This window comes from Sardina pilchardus, chromosome 1 (assembly GCF_963854185.1).
Source record: "Sardina pilchardus chromosome 1, fSarPil1.1, whole genome shotgun sequence".
In the NCBI taxonomy this organism is placed as follows: Eukaryota; Metazoa; Chordata; class Actinopteri; order Clupeiformes; family Clupeidae; genus Sardina; species Sardina pilchardus.
The window spans coordinates 49744609-49754663 of NC_084994.1; positions in this window are offsets into that span (position 1 = coordinate 49744609).

Below are 10055 nucleotides of genomic sequence, written 5' to 3' on the forward strand. Positions count from 1 at the left end.
AATGGCTGATTATCTTCAGCTTTGTGACTCATCTTCAAACGTCATATTTTGTGCGCATATCTGCAATCTCAAGTTTCACGTTCCAAAATGAACCCTTTCAAGGAAAATCCCTTTTTTTAAGTACTTGCCTTCAAGATGCGGGGGAAAAAACGGAAGAGTCTGATGTTTCTCAGTAAATTCTCATAGTGAATCCTCTTTGGGAGTTCATATATAAATAGACAATTTTCCACACACTTGACCCAATAACAGGACTGGGACCCTGGCCAGTGGTACCTCGCCTCCCCCCTCTACACCCCAAATCCGGCCCGGATCCACTTCCAAGTCCCCAGCTGTCTGGGTCAAGACGCACTAAACCCTCTACCTTCCACTGATCTCCACTGGGCCTGCTCCCTCCCCGCCGGTGGCTTTAGATGACAGCCAAGAGTCGACTTTAAAAACCGCTGAGTCATCTTCACTCGGTTCACAGGTGGTCGAGCTTCACTCTACTGATCCATCCTACAGTACCACTTCATCCTCTTCTTTGCTGTGGTGATACACATACCTTATGATTTTCATCTCTTTTCCCAGATTTTTCCTTTATTATTGAGCATTAGCATCGCCATTTATTAATCCCAATAGACGATCAGGTCATTTGCACATGTTTAAGTTATAACTGACTTTCAGCTCACTGAAAGCCAACTGCAATGTTTGGATTGTCAGTGTAGGCATGACCGGTGCAGGCATCCTCCCTTAAAGGGTAACTCACTACACCAAAAATAACCTCTCAGCAGTTGCCATAGTAAAAGCCCTGCCCGAAAGGCCAAAGCTCAACTTTGTGATTTCCCCTTGGTGTGTGTGTGTGTGTGTGTGTGTGTGTGTGTGTGTGTGTGTGTGTGTGTGTGTGTGTGTGTCAGCCAAGGCCACGCTGCTGTTGAGGGCAACACATAAGGTCAGAGCCAAAGAGGCTTCTGTCATTGAGCCAAAAGCCCCAAAGTCCAGCACTAATCCCCACGGCACGACTTCAACAACTGTCACTCGCAATTTTAGACTGCGCAAGTTTCTCGGGTACACTAGCAGCAGCAACACATTTAATACACACACTTGTGTCAAGCTGGGACAGGGAAGCCTGAGTCCTGCCTGAAAGAGCCACTACGCGTATAGCACACTGCTATATAATGTGTACATACACAGCTCTTATATCTTATTACAAAGGCCACCTACAGAACAGTATTGATACCAAAAACTGCTCATGTTTCCACTATCACTGGAATCTAGCTAGAGTGAAACTGTTTTGTATTCATAATGTAATATAAGACAGAGGAAATAGCTCTTGAGGAGGGTTTCATCAGTTTGATTAATTTATAACTATTACAGTGGAATATTGATTTCCATTGTGCTTCCATCACCTATAGCTAGAGCTACAGCAAACATGTGAGCCTTGTGGTTGGCAGGGCTCATCTACTGCAGTGCTGTGTGGGTCTTCTTGGTGGGAAAACAGGATGACAGAGGCACAGAGAGTTGAGGAGGTGACACGAGGACAGAGCTACTGTGTCATGCCATGTGACCTTATTTCCACAACTCACACAATCTCACACATGAAAAACATTGCACCATGCATGCATGGATAAAAATAAAACACACCCGCACATGCACTCACACAAACACACACACACACGCGCACTCGCACACACACACAATGCAGTCGCAAACTGCAGTCAAAATCCAATTCACTAACACATTCCCAAACCAATCTGTCTTTTCGGTTTTGCACAGGAGAGCATGTTAAGTTCCTAGTGCTATTGGTTGGGGAATTCAGAGGCTTCTGGACAATCACGCCTCATTAATAATTTAGTGAGTCAAAAACTGACAAAGACAGTCATGTTCCAAGCTTAATAGTGCAACTGTGATGAGGATTCTAGTGGTTTCTGTTTATGCTCTATGCTGGAGTCAAATAAACCAACAGTCCAACATAGTCTACCATGTATCCAAGCTTAGTGGTCTCAACATACTCAGGGTTTAAGTCTTTCAACAGATTTTAGTTATATATGCCATATATTTGCTGTGTATTCAGGTGGTCCAATCCGAGTTTCAGCCTGTACACACTCCAGTGTTTTAAATGGGAGCAGCCAGGCCACTTACAGCGTCATGACTCAGATGAACTCCAGCATTAGGCGTCAGCTCAGTGCAGACAAGAGTCTGACCTGTAGTCTGACCTGAGAGAGAACCAGTCTGCAGGGTGACCCAGACTGGATTAATTACATCACACTTCCTCAGTTGGTGGAGTTAAGTTGACCTGGGAACACTGTGTTAAACTCAGGACAAGTGTTATTAGGTCCATAACACATGCAGTACAAGAATGGGGCCCTAATGGTGGATGGTAAATACAACAGGCATTTGGAAACATCAAGTACAGTGCTTGCTCTCGCCACTGACATGGCTCAAAATATTATCTAATGTGTCTAGTATCCCTAAAGATCATTTACCTTTGGGTCCCAGAATCCTGCAATCTGATTGGCTGTTGGAATCATGCATTCGGATTGACTGTTGGAACCCTGCAATGGGATAGGCTCTCAGAATCATGGTTTGGCTCATCATCGGATTGGCTGTTTGAATGGACTTACATGTAATATAGAGGGGGTGTAAAGTGTTTACACTGGTACTTATTATCCTCATTCAGAAAACTAACAAAATGTCCTGATTTTTATATAACAAGAGCATGTTAATGCTTTTGTAAGTAATGATAAATTATGAGGGTATATGTGGATAAGCTCACAACTTATACACTTGTTCCATCAACTGGTAACAAACGTTTTTCGTGACTAGCTCCGTACTCACTGCGAGTGCGAGATTTTTCTTAAAGACAGACGTAATGTTAGTCCATAGAACGTTTAAAATATCTAAAATGTATGCTATTGTTGCCTTCGCGAGCGTTTGTTTGCTACTTTTTGAGACAGTTTACAAAAGTAGTACAAAAGTAGATTCTCAAGAGAGTAGCCTACAATTGTTTATGTACACTGATCCATCATGGCGGATTATTAAATTTAATCATCGGTCAGGGTTTTAATCACAGGTTAACATTTTAATCGTGGATTTGTTAAACCATACTTAAAATTAAGTGGTGCAACACAGCTCGAATTAAATTTAAACCTAGATTTACAAACAGATTCACAAGATGAGTGCCTTGTGAGTAGGGTTCTCACAGGTGAAGGAACCTTTGTCGTGTGCCATTCTTCTTGCTCAGACATTCTTGTGAAATAGCCTACATCACATCTTAGAACTTGGGGAGTTGGTTGCTTGGCAACCATTACTGTAAGATGATCAGGGACAGAAGTGTTGTTTATTCGGCTGAATGACCCAGATCAAGAGGGTGCATGGCAGGCAGAGAGAGAGCCTCAGAGAAAGAGTAAACAACTTTCTCAGAACCCAAACAACACAAAGGAAAAGTGGCAGTGCGGCATAGATATTGCAATTGAATGTAGTATTCCCCTAGTCTAAAGTTAGCTATGCATATTTTCACATTCAACCCCCACCCACCCAAACCCACACACCAACACACCTCGAGGTGTTTAACTACATGACACTGCCACTAATTCAACACAAACTTTGCACTAATAAATTCTTGTTATGATATTTTTTAATTAAACGGGGTACTGCACATTTACGGACATACACTCTATTGCCAGAAGTATTCACCTGCCTTAACTCGCATATGAACTTAAGTGACATTCCATTCTTAATCCATAGGGTTTAATGATGTTGGTCCGTTCTTTTCAGCTACTGTATTACAGCTTCAACTCTTCTAGGAGGGCTTTGCACAAGGTTTAGGAGCGTGTTCATGGAATCTTTGACCATTTTTCCAGAAGCGCATTTATGAGGTCACACACTGATGTTGGACGAGGAGATTCTCAGGATCCACTCTAATTCATCCCAAAGGTGTTGTATTGGGTTGAGGTCAGGACTCTGTGCAGTCAAGTTCATTCACACCAAACTCTGTCATCCATGTTTTTATGGACCTTGTTTGTCATGTTGGAATAGGAAGGCGCCATCCTCAAACTGGGCTTGGCCCGTTAGTTCCACTGAAAGGAACTCTGAATTATTCCGCATTAATCAAGAGATTTTGGACAATTCCATGCTCCCAATTTTGTGGGAACAGTTTAGGAATGGCCACTTGGCCACCTGTTCCAACATGACTGTGCACAAGTGCACAAATCGAGGTCCACAAAGACATGGATGACAAAATGTGTACAAAATGCCTACACAGAGTCCTGTTGGGATGAATGAGAGCAGAGACTGAGAGCCAGTCTCCTCGTCCAACATCAGTGTGTGACCTGACAAATACGCTTCTGGAGAATGGCCAAAAAATACCATAAACACACCCCTAAACCTCGTGGGAAGCCTTCCCAGAAGAGTTGGAGCTGCAATGTTACAGCTGCAAAATTAAAAATTAAACCCTATGTGTTAAAAATGGAATGTCACTTAAATTAATATGCGAGTCAGGGAAAGTGACCCAATACTTTTGGCAATATAGTGTATATTGGTCATGGATCATGGACATTGTAGGTGCTTATGCATTGCAGCTGGTTTTATCCTAACAAGTAACCACTGTCTGCAGAATATTCTTAAGTCAATCAGAAAATAACGCTTACAGTGGTTGACAAACAAACAAACAAACGGTCACACAAGGACAGATCTACGAGTATGAACATTTGTTCTGAATGGGCCAGTAGTACATCTTGTTCTGTGGCACATCATGGGCAAAAGTAGGTCATCCATATTCACTGAGCTGCTGGCATCTGCCTACCAGTCGACGCAGGGCATTACATAAGAGCGCAGCAGTGGTTACACAACCTCCTGAGTCCCTATCCTCCTCCCTCCTCCCTCCCTCTTCTCGCCCTCCCCGCCTTCACTCGCCTCCAGCTGAACTCGACCTCACAAGTGTCACAAATAACCCTCCGCTCAGCCCCTCAATTTTGCATAGGATCTCCCCAGACATCATCCATAAAAGGCTTTATACTTTAAAGTCGTCCCAGGCAAAGTCGTCCCAGGACAATGATGACGACAGTCTTACGATATAGCTGGTTGCTTTGGCAATGCTACAAAATGGTAATTAAAATAGCATCCGACTTGAGTGGAACAACACTATGTCCCAGCTGAAAATAACTTACTTCGGGCTAAATCCAAAAAAGAAACTCAAAGGTTAGATGAGTTTGCAGTTAGTGAATAATGCACTCTTTAAAAAACACACTTAGGACAGGCCTCCTGTGACCCAGCATTGATGAGCCCTCTGTCTGAGTGACTGCACCCATTGTAGTCCAGTCTGGCAACATTTCAAAACAGCAGGACCTGTGCGTCCCAGAGCAACTGACACCAGTCCAGCTGGAGCTGGGCAGAGGAATGGAATTACATTAATAGCATGAGCGACCAAATACAATTCACATGATCTGCCAACAGAGCTATTCTCTGGTAAGCTATCTGGGGGCATGATTAATGTCATTAAACACCCAGACTTAGTCAAGTGCACAGATTCATACGACAACATAAAAATGTTCTAACACTAAAAACATCAAATTGAATTTTCATTTTCAATTCTATTTAAAAAAAAAAAAAAAAAATTAGAGTAATGAAAATTGAATTAGATAGGAACTGACTTGGAACAGTGGTTTATTTAATCAACTTTCTGTTACATAAAGATGAGTCAGTTACTTAACTCTGACACCAAAATGGTCCAGTGACATCTGAATAAATAAGATACCAGCACCAGTTCCAGGACTCTGCACTGAGAGGGCATCTCGGGACAATGATTTGCTCCAGTGCCTTCACAGGGAATAATCAGACCTACTGTAGCCTCATCCGAACTCTTCCTCATAAATTCTGGCATTCACTTCAGAGATGAAACAAGAGCAATGTTGTGTATATTTGTATGTGGTGAGAGGGGTATTTTCAGAAGGACGATTGAGGACATGCCCTTTATTTAAAGGAGGGGCATTCATGCTGGATCTAATTTATATGGCCATGGGATTTTAACATTCCTTTCCAGTTGATGTGCTTGCAACAGTGTGCTCATCAGAGACTTTTCACAATGTCCGTAACATATTCGCGATTGAATTAGCGTTATGCAAGATACGTCTCATTACTTATCACCTGTGAATAATCACAGAGAAAATAACATGTAAATATGTTATGCAATTAACTTAACTCTCATGAGTTAACTTAATTTCATGAGTTCACCACTTTAAAGCATACAGTGAGTTTGCAGGGTTTGTTTGTCAAGATCTTGAATAATGTTACAGATGTTTGTGCTTTGCGACATCCACTGGATGTTTCAAGAGAGGTCTTGACTTCAGCTTACACTTAATCAATTATTTCTAATAGTTTGTATATTGATGTTTTTGTTTATTTTATATTGATACTGTTATTATTAATATTTTGCTGTATAGGCTTACACACTTAAAATAAATTTGACTATTGTATAATGTTCATATTCTGCAAGTCATTTTAGACAATCTGCACAACCATAAACAAACATGAGCTGTGATGTGGACATGTCGTTACTGTAACCTTTTCCTTGAAACATTTGGACATTGTTTTTAAACCTGGCTCAAACTTGCAACATAGCAACTAATTATAGAACATCTATTTCATCATTCCTCATCATGTCAGAGCACAGAACACACAAATAAAGAGAAAGGGAAATGTCTTCATGAACTTACAGCATTATTGGGAACTTCAGACATTGCCATTTTGTTGAATCTGAGTGACAGGAAATTTGTTTTGGAATAGTAGTGTTTTTGAAGATGTTTTGGAGTGGTGCTCTTGAAGGTGCTTTCAGCTCTGATGCTCACCTGGCCTCAGACTAAAAGCCTCACCAAAATGTACTGGCACATTTTAGGCTCAATTACAGAAATTGTCTTTCTTCTCTCTGATCCCTTTTCTCGAAATGGAGAAGTGCACAGGCTAAGTTGATCAACATCAAGACACCAGAGAGGAGAAATTTATGGTGACATCTTGTTCTTGCATTTCTAAGAATGAGCGTGTAAAACAATATGTCATCACGCCGTGCAAGTCAGGTCAGTTCCCTTAAAGTGCTTTCCAGTCAACAGAAATATGAAAAAAGTTAATAAATAATTGAGAAGATATACATTATGTAGTGGCAAAAAACAATGTCTTTGGTTTTTCCAATAACCCTTCCATTGTTTCCCACCACCAGGATAATGCGGGCACAGGGTCAGACTCGCAACCCTGATCCAAGAAATCCAAGAGAATTGTTGTTGCTGAATGCTTGTCGATATTCATTGTAAAGAAAATATAAAACACAAAATAAAGTCTGCAAATTGCTTTTAAATGTCCGTATATGTCTGTTTGTAGCGCACAGAGTTCAGCGTTCTCGCAGGCCAAGCTCTATCGGGATCCAGGCCGAGGTCAAAAGACTGTATGCTTGGCACGCCTTCTTCCGCTTATGCTCTCCAATTTATTGAGTGGCACCCTCTCCACCTGACCTGTAGAAGGAGCACTTCCAATGGCAACGAAAGAGAGAGAAATATAAGTAAATTATGAAAACAAAATAAAACTCAAATGCGGCTCCTACACATTATTAAAGGGCTCTAGTTGAAACTGCATGCACAGCTTTGGCACTGAGGTAACCGTATGAGAACATGTGGTGATAGCAATGTCTGTTAGGTGATTGACTTATATTAAACAAGTTGACAAGTTGAGTTGGTTATGTAGCCTATCTGTTTTGACGGAAATAGTGTGGAAGGAGTTACAGAGAACTTTCATTTACATGAGTAAAGGCTGTTCACATTAGGAACGATAACTATAACAACAGCAAAAAAATATTGTTCTAGCTCATATAAATGATGACATCCACACAAAAACACAAGAACGGTATCTTTGGGGATAACTTTCAGAGCAATTCTGAGAACGATAAAAAGCTGACAGCCAAATAGAATCCATAACATTTTAGCCATCACCACAAATCAACACAAAGAGATACTCTTTAAGATACTGGCCATGCCCTCATTAGTGCAGCAGAGAGCACCTGTGTTGGCATGGGACTAGTACTTCATATTGATCAACACACCAAACAGCCATGAGGTACCCTGGAAATCCAGAGTTCTCGCAAGAGCACAATTTGAATTGTGTCAGCAAGATACTCTGGCCACGAGCAATGATGCACGTTACGTTTACCGGAACCATCTGCGGTAACCAATCAAATCGGTGTATCTGATAAAGGGGCGAGCTAAACTGGTGACGACAGTGCTACAACTTTCAATTTCAGTCGTGGTGTTATCCAATTGCGTCGAAGTACAGAATCAGCCGGAGTAAACATTGGTTGTGTTAAACAATTGCCTGCAGTGAGATTTTCAAATGCATGCCGGCCATCGAGTTGGGCCATTTTCATTACTTATAGCCAGACCCTTAATCTGAAAGATTCCAGGGTCTGGTTTACTACTAAGCTAGCCATGAGGTGGAGAGAGGGAAAAACGGTTACAACCAAATGTTCTTTATTGTATCGCGACTAACTCTCCACTCTGCTACATATTCAATACGGTATGTACGGAGGAACCCCTATAACACACAGCATGAGAAGATTGTGTGGGGCAAGCACACAGGTATAGCCAGGTAGACAGATGTACACTGGTAGCTCACACTGTCTGATGGCACTGCTGCTGCCTGGCCTACTGGAGCGGTGGTGGTTGCTATGGTCCATCCGCCGGGCGCAAAGCTGTCTGGATGGACATGGATAACGCCATGGCTGAGAATCTATCAAACTAAAGCTCTGGAAAAAAATGAAGAGACCACTGCAAATTTTAATGTCTGTCAACACATTCCAATGTTGCTCAGCAACCATTGGATGATATCAGAAACATGTCCAGTGGTTTCTTAAATGTCTTACCCGTAGGCTAGCTAGCTCTGCCAGATGCTTTCTGCCAAAGTGCTACTCTGGGCCTCAATGGCAGATTTGGGGTCACTCAAGCCTGGGTGATCATAGGCAATTCCCTGCCCAAGGACCTGCTGGGTCGACTCTCAGACTTTATGGAGTGATGAAATGCTAAATGCCTGATTGCACCTAGCACCAACGCACCAAAGGAGGTGCTAGCTGTCAATATCAGTGGAGACTTTTGTATTGTATAAAGGCACAGAGTCAACCTCCACTGCTGTGTTCTAGAGGTGTGGTCCGTGGGGCCACCACACCCTGCCCTGAGTGAACATGAAACCCGGACCGGGACAGACTGACCTGTAAGGTCACGTCTGTAGCTTTTGCGTTGGACAGCGGTCATCCTAGATATTCTGCTTCGAACAGACAGATGACTGGTGTGACCTATGTGACACTTTCGTAGACTGGGGGCTGAGTGGTGATGCGACTACCACCCTCACTGTCACCAAGGGTGGGAGGTGATGACTGAAGCACAGCAACATGTATTTGGAGTTGGAGAGCATCTTAGGAAAATGCTGGGTTAGGGATATATTGACCACTCTGGCCTCTGCCAGAAATAACTTGCAACACTCCTGACTCACAGACAGAACCTGCAGTTCCTCTATCTTCTCGCTGTGGTGACTGTCTGGAGGAAGGCTGTCTTTAGTGACAGCCACTTTGGTTCAACAGACTCAATCGGCTCAAAAAGAGATTGTTGCCAAATGTTGCGACACTTGATCTGAGTCCTTTAGAGGCACCATTAGTGTCCTTCCTCATGTCATGCACTTCTGTATCATTCAGACTTTTGAAGTGAAGCACAGCAGTGATCAGATATTCTATAATCTCTCATAGTGATATTAATGGTGGCCACTATGTATCTAAGGTTGGTGGTAGCAGACTTCACAATACCTAGCTGCTTCTGCAGAACTGCAAGATGTTAGGGAATTCATCTAATGAGCCACACACCAAGGGTGACTGTCTGAGGTTGGAATTGATCAATTGTGCCCGGTCCAGGGCCCCAAACATGGGCCTATGAGGGCCCACACTTAAGGCTCTCGGGAGGAAGGGCTGACATAGGGAGTCTGGTGCTTATATCCCCCTTCAGGAGTGGCACAGTCTGTGAGGGTCCACGCAGGACCACAAACCCACTGCACTGGCC